This window comes from Hypanus sabinus, chromosome 24 (genome assembly GCF_030144855.1).
Source record: "Hypanus sabinus isolate sHypSab1 chromosome 24, sHypSab1.hap1, whole genome shotgun sequence".
In the NCBI taxonomy this organism is placed as follows: Eukaryota; Metazoa; Chordata; class Chondrichthyes; order Myliobatiformes; family Dasyatidae; genus Hypanus; species Hypanus sabinus.
Window position 1 is genome coordinate 35,006,785 of NC_082729.1, and position 15,800 is coordinate 35,022,584.

Sequence of the window (15,800 nt, forward strand, 5' to 3'; positions counted from 1 at the left end):
CCCTCCCTCTTCAGATCTGACGAAGGGTCTCGGCCCGAACCGCTGACGCCTCGTTTCCACGGATGCTGCCCGACTTGCTGAGTTCCTCCAGCGTGTTGTACCTGTTAACAAGATAAGAAAACCTTCAATTGCGCTCATTGGCTGTGGGAACATCTCAATGAATGGACAAGTGAAAGTAGTTATCCACTTTAGTTCGAGAGCCTAATCATTGTGTTCTAGTAACTCTTTTTGAACCTGCTGGTCTGAATCGTAAGGCTCTTCGAGCTAATACCTGATGGCAGCAACGGGAAGAGCGCATTACCTAGGTGGTGGGAATCCCTGATGATGAATACTGCTTTCCTACGCCACAATTTCATGTAGATGTGCTGAATGGTCGTCATAGCTACACCCGTGATGTACTGGGCCGAACCCATTGACTTTTGTAGGGTTTTTCGTTCCAGGGCACTGGGGTCTCCATATCAGACCGAGATGCCGCCAGTCAATATACACAGAGAGGTAGGTGGCAGTAGAAACCCATCCGGACCATCACGTCGAAAGTACTCTAAATAATTGCCGGAACAACTCCTTCTCCCTATCAGTTAATGCTGGTGCTTCAAGTACACGGCTGCAACTTTATCGAAAAGATGTGAACATTCCAATCAAAATCAGGTTTTATATCACTGCTGTCTGTTGTCAAATGTGTTGCTTTACGCATGCAGTACTTTGAAACAATGTCTACATCTTGTTCTCTCTGATAGTCTCATGGAGTCGACGTTGACTAGTTTGCCTCCAGTTCTGGCCTTGATGCTGATGCCTACTTATGATCAACAAATTCCTGAGAAGGCGCTGGTTAAAAAACATTTTAATTTTTATTAATAATTAGATCAAAAGAAGCAAAAGCTGACGAGATAGTGTATATGGGTTAATTATTCATTCAGAGATCTGATGGCGGAGGGGAGGAACTGATTTAAACGAGGGTCTATAGGCTCGGATGCCTCCTTCTTGATGGTAGCAATGAGAAAAGGGCATGTCCTGGGCGATTCCACACCACTCCTGGGTCAATGCCCTCTGTCCGTCCTCCTGGAACGTATGGGTTGTCCCTGGGTGCTCCGGTTTCCTCTTACAGTCCAAAGGCGTATCAGTAGGTTACATGGACATTGTCAATTCTACCGTGATTCAGTTAGAGTTTAAATTGGAGTTGATAGGGATTGCTAGGTCGGCACTACCCGAAGGTCTGGAATGGCGTAATCCGCGCTGCATCACTAAAGACAAAAATAATAAATGAGTAAAACTCTCTACGTTTGCGTGATCCAAATGTGATTTACAAAAGTGATCCAGATCTTTATGAAATTTTATTTTCTGGGCCAGATATTGTTCATCAACACCACAGTTTTGTGTGGTGTTTGTTGAGTGTGAGAGACAATCTCCCATAACCTGCTAAGAGAATGGTCATGGTAATAACAGTAATAATAATCACAATGATATTGGAAACCTCATCCCAGAAAGAGGTCGGGAGGGGAAATGCCAGAGAGTAGTGGTGAATAACTGTTTGACAGGTTAGAGGTCGGTGACTAGTGGTGTGCCTCAAGAATCTGTACTGGGTCCAATGTTGTTTGTCATGTACATTAATGACCTGGATGATGGGGTGGTAAATTGGATTAGTATGTATGCAGAAGATACTAAAGTAAGTGGCGTTGTGGATAATGAAGTAAGTTTTCAAAGCTTGCAGAGAGATTTAAGTCAGTTAGAAGAGTGGGCTGAACGATGTCAGATGGAGTTTAATGCTGATAAGTGTGAGGTGCTACATTTTGGTAGGACTAATCCAAATAGGACATACATGGTAAACGGCAGGGCATTGAAGAATGCAATAGAACAGAGTGATCTAGAAATAATGGTGCATTGTTCCCTGAAGGTGGAATCTCATGTGGATAGGGTGATGGAGAAAGCTTTTGGTATGCTGGCTTTTATTAATCAGAACATTGAGTATAAGAATTGGGATGTAATGTTAAAATTGTACAATGCATTGGTAAGGCCGAATTTGGAGTATTGTGTACAGTTCTGGTCACCGAATTATAGGAAAGATGTCAACATAATAGTGAGAGTACAGTAAAGATGTACGAGAATTTTACCTGGGTTTCAGCACCTAAGTCACAGGGAAAGGTTGAACAAGTTAGGTATTTATTCTTTGGTGCGTAAAAGGTTGAGGGGGGACTTGATAGAGGTATTTAAAATTATGAGCGGGATAGATAGAGTTGACGTGGATAGGCTTTTTTCATTGAGAGTAGGGGAGATTCAAACAAGAGGACATGAGTTGTGAGCTAGGGGGCAAAAATTTAGGGGTAACACGAGGGGTAATTTCTTTACTCAGAGGGTGGTAGCTGTGTGGAACGAGCTTCCGGTAGAAGTGGTAGAGGCAGGTTCGCTATTGTCATTTAAAGTAAAATTGGATCGGTATATGGACAGGAAAGGAATGGAGGGTTATGGGCTGAGTGCGGGCCCGTGGGACAACGTGGGAGTAACCGTACGGCACGGACTAGAAGGGCCGAGATGTCCTGTTTCCGTACTGTAATTGTTCCTTGTGGAAATACAGGACCAGGTGGTTAACAGAAAACCACAAACTAAAGTACAATACGAGACATACATATTTAAGGCGACAAATGCTGAAAGTGCCAAGGGAAGCCAAAAACAATGTAATAAATTACAGGATCCTGCACCAGTTGAACTCAATCTGATTACTTATACGGGCACACGCCAAGAGGAACGCATCATTCATCAAAATCTTGCTTTAAGGTGCAAACTAATCATAAAATATAATTTGCTATAAATGCGAAAAGACCGAATCCTAGAAATTATGTTATGCAGGATCCGTTATTACAGATATGACAATTCATTCTAATCATTCGGACATAATAATACAGTATAAGCAAACAATAACAACTTACTTAATAGATATAGTCATTCAAGGCTACATTCTAAGAACAGACCTATGCTGAAATAACAGAGGAAATTGAAAGGCTTTGGAACATGAACAGGGCATACATTGTCCCAATAGTAATATCTTCAACTAGAATTATCGAAAAGGTACTACAAAACAGTGTTTAACCGTTAATGCTGCACGGTAATAAACGTATAAATCTTCAGAACTCATAATACTAAACACCACTAGATTAGTCTGAAAGTCACTAGCAATTGAAATTTAGCGTGCTTGCCATGCCTGTATCTCAGCTTTTTCCAGCTGGGACTGAGAAAAAATAATAATTAGATTCGAGGAAGATGGAGCAAGCTGGATTACAGAGGAAAGCAACTCACACAAGATTGAAGAAATGCAAATTCCTGAGGTTACAATGAATATGCAAAAAAAGGTTTTAAAAATACCAACAAATGAAAAGTGATAATATTCATGTGTAGGTATAAAAATTAATTGCCTTCATCAGTAATTGTTAAGCCTGTTTAATAATTTCCTTTAATATCCTGGAAAAGTGTCCGCATTTATTGTTATGACAAAACATATCTTTTGCCAGAAAAGGAAATCACAAAAGATCCATTAAAATATCTCTCTATTATTTGTTTAAAAACGGGACATAAAATTATAACATCGTGCATCTGGCAATTAACCGAAATATACTTACACAAGATCTGAAAGGTTGCCATGAGGGTATGAATGGACGTGAAGAATTAATTCTAAATCAAGCCTGGAGAAAAAGCAGAAATCTTTCATGTTACTTTACTGACTAGCAAAATTATTTGAGTCTGACTCACAATCATGGTTCATAGGGGTTCTTCATGTGTATAAAATACACAAAATACTTGTGAAATGATTTCAACATCTTAAGAAGCATTGGAGTAATATAAGCACGCAATCTATTAACCACCAAAAGAGAACAAACACCACTATTGAAATACACAGAGCCATTTTTGAGCCCATTTTAGCTCTGTCTACCTTTTAATCTCCTCTCTCATTCACTGAATCGGACGGACATTGTGCGTCAGATCAGTAAAAAAGCGAAATTAATTTTACCTTGACACACTTTCTATGCATAATTTTACCTTCATCGGTAATGCTAAAGTAAGCATTTAACACTTTGCGCTAGATAAGTACAGAAGATTAAACACAAAGGAAGGTGCAGCAGAGCTTATGGAATACAAAGAGAGCATCGGAGTACAATACAAAAGTTTGGTTAATATGAAACATATAGTTCTCTGGGATATCAACATACAAACAAAAATTATCGTAGTGTGATAAAGGAAAACATTTGACAGGATTTACATCAAGGCTTAAGAAAATGTATCCAGCAGAGCTCAGCAGTAAAAATAAAACAAACGCTATTCCCACAGTAACGTATTCTTTTGTCACAATATCTTCAACCGAAACTGATCTGAAAAATGTCGAAAGAATAACAAGAATTGAAATGACAGATTTCAGAAAACACTGTGTGCTCTTGAACGCGCTTACATTAACACTGTCTCGGACAGAAAGCTGAAGAGAATTAAAAGACATTAAAAGTCTACAGGACAGTTTGATAAAATTTCTTAGGATATATGTCCATCAACGAAAACAGAATTCAGCCTTCCGCGCGGACGGATGCAATTCGGGTAAGCTGTGCATACCACAAAAGCTAAATGAGAGGATCGCACAGAAAAACAATAACTTATTACTATTGAAGAAAACGTTATACAACAGAAGAGCATATTATATATACAGAGAGAGAGAGAGAGAGAGAGAGAGAGAGAGAGAGTATCTTTTGCACAGATTTAAAATATTTAATACCAGAGGGCATGCATTGAAGGTGAAAGTGGTACTTCAAGTTCAAAGGGGATGTGAGTGGCAAGTTTCTAACAGAGAAAGTAGTGGATGCCTGGAATGCGCTATCTGGTATGGTGGCAGAGCAAATACGTAAGAGCTTTTTAACGGACGTTCAGATAGTCACATAAATATGAGGATGATGGAGGGTTATGGACATTGTGTGAGTAAGAGAAGTTAGTCTCCGAGAGTTTTTGAATTATTTTTCAGCTGGTTCGGGACATTTTGCACCGAAGGGCCTGCTCCTGTGCTGTACTCTTCTCCCGCTCTGTAATTGGTCGCCGACCAATGCCTTCTGAAGCTTCAGCATTATATCCTTGATTTTGTATTCCTGGCCGCTAATATTGCATTTGCCTTTCATAATATTAACTCAACCTACAAGTTAACGTTTAGGGAATTCTGACATTGAATGCCTTTTTGATTCTTTGAACCTTTAAATGAGGCCTCATAAGTCCCTTATAAACACTTAAAATAAAATCCTTGCTTTTATGTTCTAGCGTCTGGAAATGAAGGCTATGACTGCATTTGCCTACCTCACCACAACTCAACTTGCAAGGTAATGTTTTGCGAATAAAGCGCAAGGACTTCAAGTCCGCTTGTGCTTCACTGTTTTGTATTTTCTCTCCATATAATAGCCAACCTGATACAAGAATCACCCCTTGTAATACAGATCAGTGAGGCCCAGAGAATCTGTGTTTACCGACAAATAACTTTTATTGTTTCAATTAAAAGCACGTGGGTTCACAAATTGCCTGTGTGTACACCCTACTAGCAATCCTGAATCTCCATGAACAGTCAATGAACAGAAAAGGTATTACCCGGGAAAGGACTCTACGCTGTCCAGGTTTTCCTCGTGATCCCGATCTCCACATGTCCGTGGGATCCTCCGTATTCGGAGCAAGAAGGGTGCGGATGAACGGCTAAGGATTTCGGGAGTGAAGGCAGTTTTACTACTCGAGATAAAAGAGAGGCAAGACTGCGCAGGCGCGTGACGTCTGGCATTAGAGCCGGAAAGGTTTAGAAAGAAGAACGGCATATCCAGCGGTCAGCGACGGAGCGGGCAGCGGAGTAAGAGGCAGCAGAGTGACAGGGCTTTGGCTCAACGGGCTTAGGCAGTAACGGGAAGAGGCGAGGTATGTTTAATTCTGTTAATTGCGGAAAGCAGGTAGTATTTGTATGAGACCACTTTTCTGTGCACAGTGTCAGATGTGGGGGGTCCTGGAGTCTCGCAGCCTCCCAGGACGGCTAGTTCTGCCCCTGTTGTGTCTATCTGCAGCTTCTAAGGGACTGAGCTAGGGACAATAACTCGCTCAATAACAATAACAATAACTACTCCTATTTGAGTACTGTTCAGGGGAATAGCCTACCTCGGGGAAGCGGCAGTGGCTGTGCCTAGCCCTGTAAGGAAGGGAAGAGGAAGGCAATTGTGATAGGGGACTCTGTAGTTAGGGGATTAGGCCTGCGATTCTGTTGACGCAGAAAAGAAACTCGGATGGTAGTTTGCCTCCCAGGTGCCAGGGTCAGGGATGCTTTGGATCGTGTCCAAGATATCCTGGGGTGGGACTCCCTCCCACCCAGAAGTCCCACCCAGAACAGCCAGAAGTCGTGGAATATATTGGTAACAATGACGTACGAAGGAAAAAGGAAAGGGTCCTGAAAAAAGACTGCAGGGAGTGAGGAAAGTTGAGAAGCAGGACCTCAAAGGCAGTAATCTCGGGATTACTGCCTGTGCCACGCGATAGTGAGAATAGGAATAGGATGAAGTGGAGGATAAATGCGTGGCTGAGGAATTGAAGTAGAAGGCAGGGATTCAGAATTCTGGATCACTTTTGGGGCAGGTGTGAACTGTACAAAAAGGATGGGTTGCACTTGAATCCCAGGGGGACCAATATCATGGCGGGGAGGTTTGCTAAAGCTACTGGGGAGAGTTTAAACTGGAATTGTTGGGGGTGGGAACCGAACTGAAGAGACTGGGGAAGAGGAGGTTGACTCACAAATAGACAAAGTTTGCAGACAGTGCGAGAGGGAGGATAGGCAGGTGACACAGTAGGGACGGGCTCAGACCTAAGACTGAGATGTGTCTATATTAATTCAAGGAGTATTGTGAACAAAGCGGATGAGCTTGGTGCGTGGATCAGTACTTGGAGATATGATGCGGTAGCCATTACAGAGACTTGGATGGCTCAGGGACAGGAATGGTTACTTCAAGTGCCGGGTTTTAGATGTCTCAGAAAGGACAGGGAAAGAGGCAAAAGAGGTGTGACATGGCACTTTTGATCAGAGGTAGTGTCACGGCTGCAGAAAAGGTGGACGCCATGGAGGGATTGTCTACGGAGTTTCTGTGCGTGGAGGTTAGGAACAGGAGGGGTTCATTATCTTTACAGTGTATCGCTTCTCGGCCTTTTGGCTAAGATCAAGCCTTTTGGCTGTTCTTATTTTTTAAAAAAAAAGCTTTACAGTGTACAATTTATACAGTGTACAGTAACAGGGATATCGAGGAGCAGATAGGGAAGCAGATCCTGGAAAGGTGTAATAATAACAGTGGTGTCGAGATGGGAGATTTTAATTTCACAAATATGGATTGGCATCTCCCTAGAGCACGAAGTTTAGATGAGGTGAAGTTTGTTAGGTGTATTCAGGGAGGTTACTTGACACAATATGTAGATAAGCCTACAAGAGGACAGTCTGTACTTGATTTGGTATTGGGAAATGAACCTGGTCAGGTGTCAGATCTCTCACTGGGAGAGCATTTTGAAGATAGTGATCATAATTCTGTCTCCGTTTCAATAGCTTTGGAGAGAGATAGGAACAGACAAGTTAGAAAAGCGTTTAATTGGAGTAAGGGGAATTATGAGGCTATCAGGCAGGAAATTGGAGGCTTAAATTGGAAACGGAACTTCTCAGGGAAAAGCACGGAAGAAATGTGGCTAATATTCAGGGGATATTAGTGTGGAGCTCTGTTCCAAAGAGACAGGGAAGTTGTGGTAGGGTAGAGGAACCGTGGTGTACAAAGGCTGTAATGAATCTAGTTAAGAAGAAAGAAAAGCTTACAAAAGGTTCAGAGAGCTTGGTGATGTTAAGGATCAAGAAGATTATAAAGCTAATGGGAAGGAGCTTAAGAAGGAGATTAGAAGAGCCAGAAGGATCCATGAGAAGGCCTTGGCAGGCAGAATTAAGGAAACACCCAAGACATTCTGCAAGTATGTGAAGAACAAGAGGATGAGACATGAAAGAATTGGACCTATCGCGTGTGACAGTGGGAAAGTGTGTATGAAACCGAAGGAAATAGCAGTGGTACTTAATGAGTACTTCACTTCAGTATTCACAATGGAAAAGGATCTTGGTGATAGTAGTAATGACTTGCAGCAGACTGAAAAGCTTGAGCATGTAGATATTAAAAAGAGGGTGTGCTGGAGCTTTTCGAAAGCATCAGGTTGGATAAGTTCCTGGGACCGGATGAAATATACCCCAGGCTAATATGGGAGGCGAGGGAGGAGATTGCTGAGCCTCTGGTGATGATCTTTGCATCATCAATGGGGACCGGAGAGGTTTCGGAGAATTGGAGGTTTGTGAATGTTGTTCCTTTATTCAAGAAAGGAAGTACAGATAGCCCAGGAAATTATAGACCAGTGAGTCTTACCTTAGTGGTTAGTAATTTGATGGAGAACATCCTGAGAGGCGAGATTTATGAAAATTTGGAGGCGTATAATATGATTAGGAGTAATCAGCATGGCTTTGTCAAGAGCAGGTCGTGCCTTACGAGACTGATTGGATTTTTTAAAGATTTGACTAAACACATTAATGAAGCAAGAACAGTAGATGTAGTGTATATGAATTTCAGCAGGGCATGTGATAAGGTACCCCATGTAAGGCTTATTGAGAAAGTAAGGAGGCATGGGATCCAATGATATATTGCTTTGTGGATCCAGAATTGGCTTGCCCACAGAAGGCAAAGTGTGGTTGTAGACGTGTCATATTCAGCTTGGAGGTCGGTAACCAGTGGGGTGCCCCGGGGATCTGTTCTGGGACCCTTACACTTAGTAACTTTTATAAGTAACCTCGATGAGGAAGTGGAAAGATGGGTTAGTAAGTTTGAGGATGACACAAAAGTTGAAGGAGTTGTGGATAGTGTGGAGGACTATCAGAGGTTACAGCGGGACATTGATAGAATGCAAAACTGGGCTGAGAAGTGGGAGATGGAGTTCAACCCAAATAAATGTGAAGTGGTTCATTTTGGTAGAACAAATATGATGGCATATCATAGTACTAACGGTAAGACTCTTGGCAGTGTGGAGGATCAAAGGGACCTTGCGGTCCGAGTCCATAGGACGTTCAAAGCAGCTGCGCAGGTTGACTCTGTGGTTAAGAAGGCGTACGGTGTATTGGCCTTCATCAATCGTGGAATTGAATTTAGGAGCCGAGAAGTAATGTTGCGGATATATAGGACCCTGGTCAGACCTCACTTGGAGTACTGTGCTCAGTTCTAGTCGCCTCACTACAAGAAGGCTGTGGAAGCCATGGAAAGGGTACAGTGGAGATTTCCAGGGATATTGCCTGGATTAAGAAGCATGCCTTATGAAAACAGATTAAGTGAACTCGGCCTTTCACCTTGGAGCAACGGAGGATGAGAAGTGACCTGATAGAGGTGTATAAGATGATTAGAGGCATTGATCGTGTGGATAGCCAGAGGCTTTTTCCCAAGGCTGAAATGGTTGCCACGAGAGGACACAGATTTAAGGTGCTAAGAGTCGCTACAGAGGAGATGTCTTGGGTATGTTATTTATGCAGAGAGTGGTGAGTACCTGCAATAGGCTGCAGGCAGCGGTGGTGGAGGTGGATACGATAGTATCTTTTAAGAGACTTTTAGATAGGTGCATGGAGCTCAGTAAAATAGAGGGCTATTGGAAAACCTAGTAATTTCTAAGGTAGGCACAACTTTGTGGGCCGAATGGCTTGTATTGTGCTGTAGATCTTCTATGTTTCTATGTATCCGCGATGGTTGGCCTCAGTCTGCTGGAGGGTTATCGTCCTGCGTTTATGGAGCTCCTGAGACTTATACTGTTCCGCATCAATTGATCAATTGGATCGCCATACCATTGGATCAAGGTCACCTTCTTCCTAGTCATTGTACTGGGCTACAACCAGCAATGCCTACCCCAGCCTTGTGTATTTACACTCAGACTGGTCCAACTCGATAAATGAGGCAACCTGGAAGTAATCTAACGGGATTACCGATTGCGGGTCTGGCATTTTACATAACAAGAAGCTAATTCTCTGAGAATGGTCTCATGTTTATTGATCTGACTAGAGAGTCCCAGAGCAATTCAGAACCCATTCCCGTTACATAACAAATGTCTACTTGTTTGAGAATGGTCTCAGGTTTAGCTGATCATGAACTGAAGCTTCCTGTGTCCACATTCAGTTGCTCTGATCAGATTATCCAAAAGCAAGAAACCGTTTAGAGTCCAAAAAATGGGGGTAACCAAACACAAATGGCTGCTCTGCTTTCCATGTCCTTGATCAGACTGAAGTTTCTTCCTCCCAACAAACCTTTCATTGTTTCGCCAAAGTGCATGACCATGCACTTTCCGATACAGTATTCCATCTTCCACTTTTTGTGCATTGTCCGAATCTGTCTAAGGCCTTCAGTACCCTATCTACGTCCTCAAAACTACCTGTCCTCCCATTTAGCATCTGTAAATTTTGCAAAAGTGTCATCAATTCCATCATCCAAATTTCTGACATATAATGTTACAATTATCGGTCCCAACACAGAGTCCTCTGGAACACCACTAGTCACCAGTGGCCAACCAGAAATTGTTCCCTTCATTTCCACTCTTTGCATCCTGCTTATCATCCGCTGCTTTATCCATGCTAGAATATTTTCTTTAATACTATGGACACATAGCTTATTAAACAGCTTCATGTGTGACACCTTGTCAAATGCCCTCTGAAAATCCAAATACACAACATCAACCGATTGTCCTGTGTCTCTCCTGCTGGTAAGAGACTACTAAACAGATATATGGAGGAATTTAAGGTGGGTGTTATATGGGATGCAGTGTTTAAGGGTTCGCACAACATTGTGGGCCGAAGGGCCTGTACTGTGCTGTACTATTCTATGCTCTATGTTCATGTTCTTACTTCAAAGAATTCCAGCAGAGTAGTTCACTCAAGATTTTCCCTTGAGGACACTGTGTTGAAGATAGCCTATTTTATCACGTGCCTCCAAGTACGATGGGACCCCATCCTTAGGTATCGAATCCAACATCTTCCCAGCCATTGATATCAGTCTAAGTGACCTATAGTTTCCTTTCTTCTGCCTCTCTAAATTGTTGAAGAGTGATGTGACATTTGCAATACTTCGGTCTTTTAGTGATTCCTGAAAGAGCATTTACACAATATTATTAGCCATCTCTCTCAGAACCCTGGTGTGTACACCTTTTGGTTCATGTCCAGGTAACTTATCTACCTTTGGACCAATCAATTTCTCGTCAATCTTGTCATTACTAGTGGTAAGTTCACACACTTCATGAACGTTGAGAACTGGAACTTTTACATATTGCTGGTGTCTTCAACAGTGAAAACTGATTGAAATTACTTGTTCAGTTCATCTTTAATATTATTGGCTTGCTAACTTTAGTATGTCATCTTTGCCTTCTTTTAATTCCCTTCTGTTAGTTTTTAATCCCAATCCCAATCCTCTAACTTCACACTCATATTTGCAGTATTAGATGCCCTTTCTTTGGCTTCTAACTTAGCGTTGACGTCTCTTGTTGCCACAATTGTGCCACTTTGCCTTTAAAATACTTCCTCCTCTTCCGAGTTGCCTTCAGAAATTCCTGCCATTCCTACTCTGACATCATCCGTTGTTTTCTGATCAATTCTGGCCAACTGCTCCTGCATGCCAATGAAATTCCCTTTACTTCTGTAATATTGGTTCATCTGTCTTTAGCTTCTCCCTTGTAGATTTCAAAGTGAATTCGTTCATTTACCTTGAGTAGTCTAATCAATTCAGGTTAATTGCACAACACCCAACTCAGAATAAATGATCCCTTAATAGCCTGAATCACGACCTGCTCTGGAAAGCTACCTCGTGGGCATTGAAGAAATTTTTCCTTCGGAAAATAGCAGCAAATTGATTTTCTCAACCTATATGCATATTGACGTCCCCCACGACTATTATGTCATCGCCCTTTTGCCATTTATTTACTAGCTCCTCTTGTAATTTGTAGACAGCATCATTACTCCTGTTTGGGGTCTGTATGCAATTCAGATCAGGGTCTTTTAAACCTTGCATTTCCTTAGCTATATTAACAGAGGCTCTCCTCCTTCTGGCCCATATGTCACCTCTTCCTAATGATTTCATTTCATTTTTACCAACAGAGCAACTCCGCCCCCTCTGCTTTCCCGCCTGTCCATTCGGTACAATGTGTATCCTTGGGCATTAAGTTCCCAGTATCTTCCCTTAAGCCATTAATCAGTGATGCCTACAACATCATGCATGTGTTAAAGTACTGTGGTCAGCGCTTATCGAGCTTGTTGTTTATACACCGTATAATCAAATACAACACCTTCAGTCCTCTATTCGCCCTTTTCGATTTTGTCCGCCTTTCCATTGCAACTCATCATGTTGACTGCAACCTTATCCTGTCATCAGCCTCACCTGATTTTTCATTACCTCTGTAGGTAACCGGGCTACCTCATCGTCAGTATGACCACTCTGGTTCCCATCCTCCTGTCAAATTATTTTAACCCCACCCGAACAGCTCTTTCCAATCTACCCGCAAGGATATGTTACTCTGTCTGGTTCAGGGTTGAATCTTTCTGCGCCTTTATTCTTTCTTCCATAATGCATGGAAGGGCAGTTCATTGAACTATTATGTCGTCATTGCTGCTTTCACATTCATTCATTCATTCATTCATTCATTCATTGGAAGTCCAGTTGCGAGACCGTGCTGGAAGTAGGTTAAAGTTCAATGTAAATTTATTATCAAAGTACATATATGTCATCATATAAAAACATGGATTCATTGTCTTGGGGCGAGGGTTCAACAAAAATACAAAGGAACATTACAGAATCAAGCGAACCCATCCCCCACAAGAGGAGAGACAAAAAGCCAATGTGCAAAGGCAACTAACTGTGCAAATACGAAAAGGAAAATAAGGTAATAATATTAACTATATAAGCGATAAATATCGAGAATATGAGATGAGGATTCCGAGACAATGTCTGTAGGTTCTGGGAACAATTCAGTGGTGGGGTGGGTGAAGTTAAGTGACGCCAATATCCCACTGATCGTCCACGCTGCCAGTAATCCGTCAGTAACCTAGTCGGATCGACAAAACGAACTGAATGACTTCACAATTTTACTGGATTGAGCTCCATGAGCAACATCTCCGCCCAGCTCAGCATTATGTCTGTATGTGATTAAAGTGCCCAAACGGTCAATCGCCCTTGGATAAAGGAGTAGCAGCAAGGTAAAAAGTGTTAATACCGCAGTTGGCTTCAAATCTTTAAGTATTACTCTGATTCTCTGCATTACATCCTGTTCTGATTATTTAGCTGCGCCGGCCCGTCTATACCAATCGCATTGTGAATCACTCTCAGGGCTAGACAAACATTTGGATCATTGTCACTGATTGCAAAGGGCGACTTTGTCATTAGAATTAGGGTCTTCCTTTGGGATATGGCAGCATCTTCGGGGACATACCCTTCGAAGTCGAACATATCGGTAAATTGACTCCAAATTGCCGACTTACACAAATGGACAGTCCACACCTCACACACACACACACACACACACACGCACACACACACACACACACGCACACACACACACACACACACACACACACACACACACACACACACACACACACACACACACACACCAGAATGGCTTTCAGCATTACTTTATCCGACAACAGAATCTTCGGGAACAGTACAGCATAGGACCAGGTCCTTCGGCCAGCAATGTTGAGCCGAGCTAAATAAATTAATAATGAAAAGGCAAACTGATTTAAGTCCTATATCCCTACGCAATATCCACATCCCTCTGGTTTTCTCACATTCATATGCCTATATAAATGTCTCATCAAAGTCACTAATGTATCTGCCTGTACGGGCACCCCAGTTGGCGTACTGCAGGTATCCACCACACTCTATGTTTGAACTTACCCTCTCTTGCCTTAACGTACTGCTCTTTGGTGTTAGACACTTCAATCTCTGGAAAAAAAATTGTCTGTCTACTCTATCTACTCTTCTCATAATCTTATAAACTTTTATCAGTTCTTCCCTCACCCACTGTCACTCCAGAAGAAGACAGCATAAGTTTGACCAACTTCTCGTTACAGCACATGCGCTTTAATACAGACAACATCTTTGTAAGCTGTTTCAGCACCCTCTCCAATGCCAGGAGATATTTCTGATAATGGGGTGACCAGAAGCATACGCTGCACTCCAGATGCAGCGGCACTTGTGCTTTATAAAGTTGCAACATACCTTCGTGAACTCAATATTTCCAGTAATAAATTGGAATTTAGAAGATTGAGGGGGGATCTTACTGAAACGTATAAAATTCTAAAGGGATTGGACAGGCTAGATGTAGGAAGATTGTTTCCGATGTTGGGGAAGTCCAGAACGAGGGGTCACAATTTAAGGACAAAGGGGAAGCCTTTTAGGATCGAGATGAGGAAAAACTTCTTCACACAGAGAGTGGTGAATCTGTGGAATTTTCTGGCACAGGAAACTGTTGAGGCCAGTTAATGGGCTATATTTAAGAGGAAGTTAGATATGGCCCTTGTGGCTAAAGGGATCAGAGGGTATGGAGAGAGAGCAGGGACAGGTTTCTGAGTTGGATGATCAGCCATGATCATACTAAATGGCGGTGCAGGCTCGAAGTTTATGTTTATGCAGGCTCTATGATTCTATGGTTCTATTAATAAAGACAGCAGTTCATATGCCCTCTTAACCACTCTGTCATGTCGTGTTGCTACTTTCAAGGACAATAAACATGGCCCCAAGATTCTTCTCATCCACAACACTGCTAAAGGTTTTGCTCAGCAGATAGACAGTTACGCAACAATATAGTATACGTATATGTTGTCTGTAGTCACTTCAGAATCTGATTCCTCTCTACTTGGGATACATGGTTACAGCTATATTTTGGCTTTCTCCTGGATTCTTGCTTCGAAGTTTTCTTGTAAAGACGATTTTCTTGCAAGTTTCGAATGCTGCAACTTAGTTTTCCATTTAAAACATGTGGTGATTTTGCTCCCAGTAGCAGTTTGAGCGAACGAACGAATAAGAAACAAATCAGTCATCCATACTGTTAATCTCTGCAGACAAATTAGTTCTGCAAATTAATTAGTGCACTTGGCGTCGAGGTGAGCTAAAACGTAAGAATCACAAGCTCTGAGTCAGAAAGTAAATCCCACAGATCATTCTCACTGCCTCTCTCCTCCCCTCTGTCTTCCTGTGCAGCTTTCGCTCTCTCTCTCTCTCTCTCTCTCTCTCTCTCTCTCTCTCTCTCTCTCTCTCTCTCTCTCTCTCTCTCTCCCTCTCTCTCTCTCTCTCTCTCTCTCTCTCTCTCTCTCTCTCTCTCTCTCTCTCTCTCTCTCTCTCTCTCTCTCTCTCTCTCTCTCTCTCTCTCTCTCTCTCTCTGTCTGTCTGTCTGTCTCTCTCTCTCTCTCTCTCTCTCTGTTCCTCAACCAGGAACGTTGCATACAACAGTCAGAGAGACTGCGAAAAAGTGCTGACGGACGATAAAGTGGTGCCAGTCTGATTCCTGGCAGTGTGAGCGAATCGCGAATGTCACTGGAACCGAGTTGGTGGTGGGTTTGGAATGTGCCTGTGTGTGTCTGAGTGAAATATATCAGGGTTTCACTCTAGAGAGAGTGAGGGAATGAGGGTCTAGGAGATGAGAAGGTGGACTGAAAGGGACAGTAGAATGGAGAGAAAACTTAGAGGAGTTGGAGGGGAGAGAGTGTAGAGAAGAGCTGACGGTAGAAGAGAGTG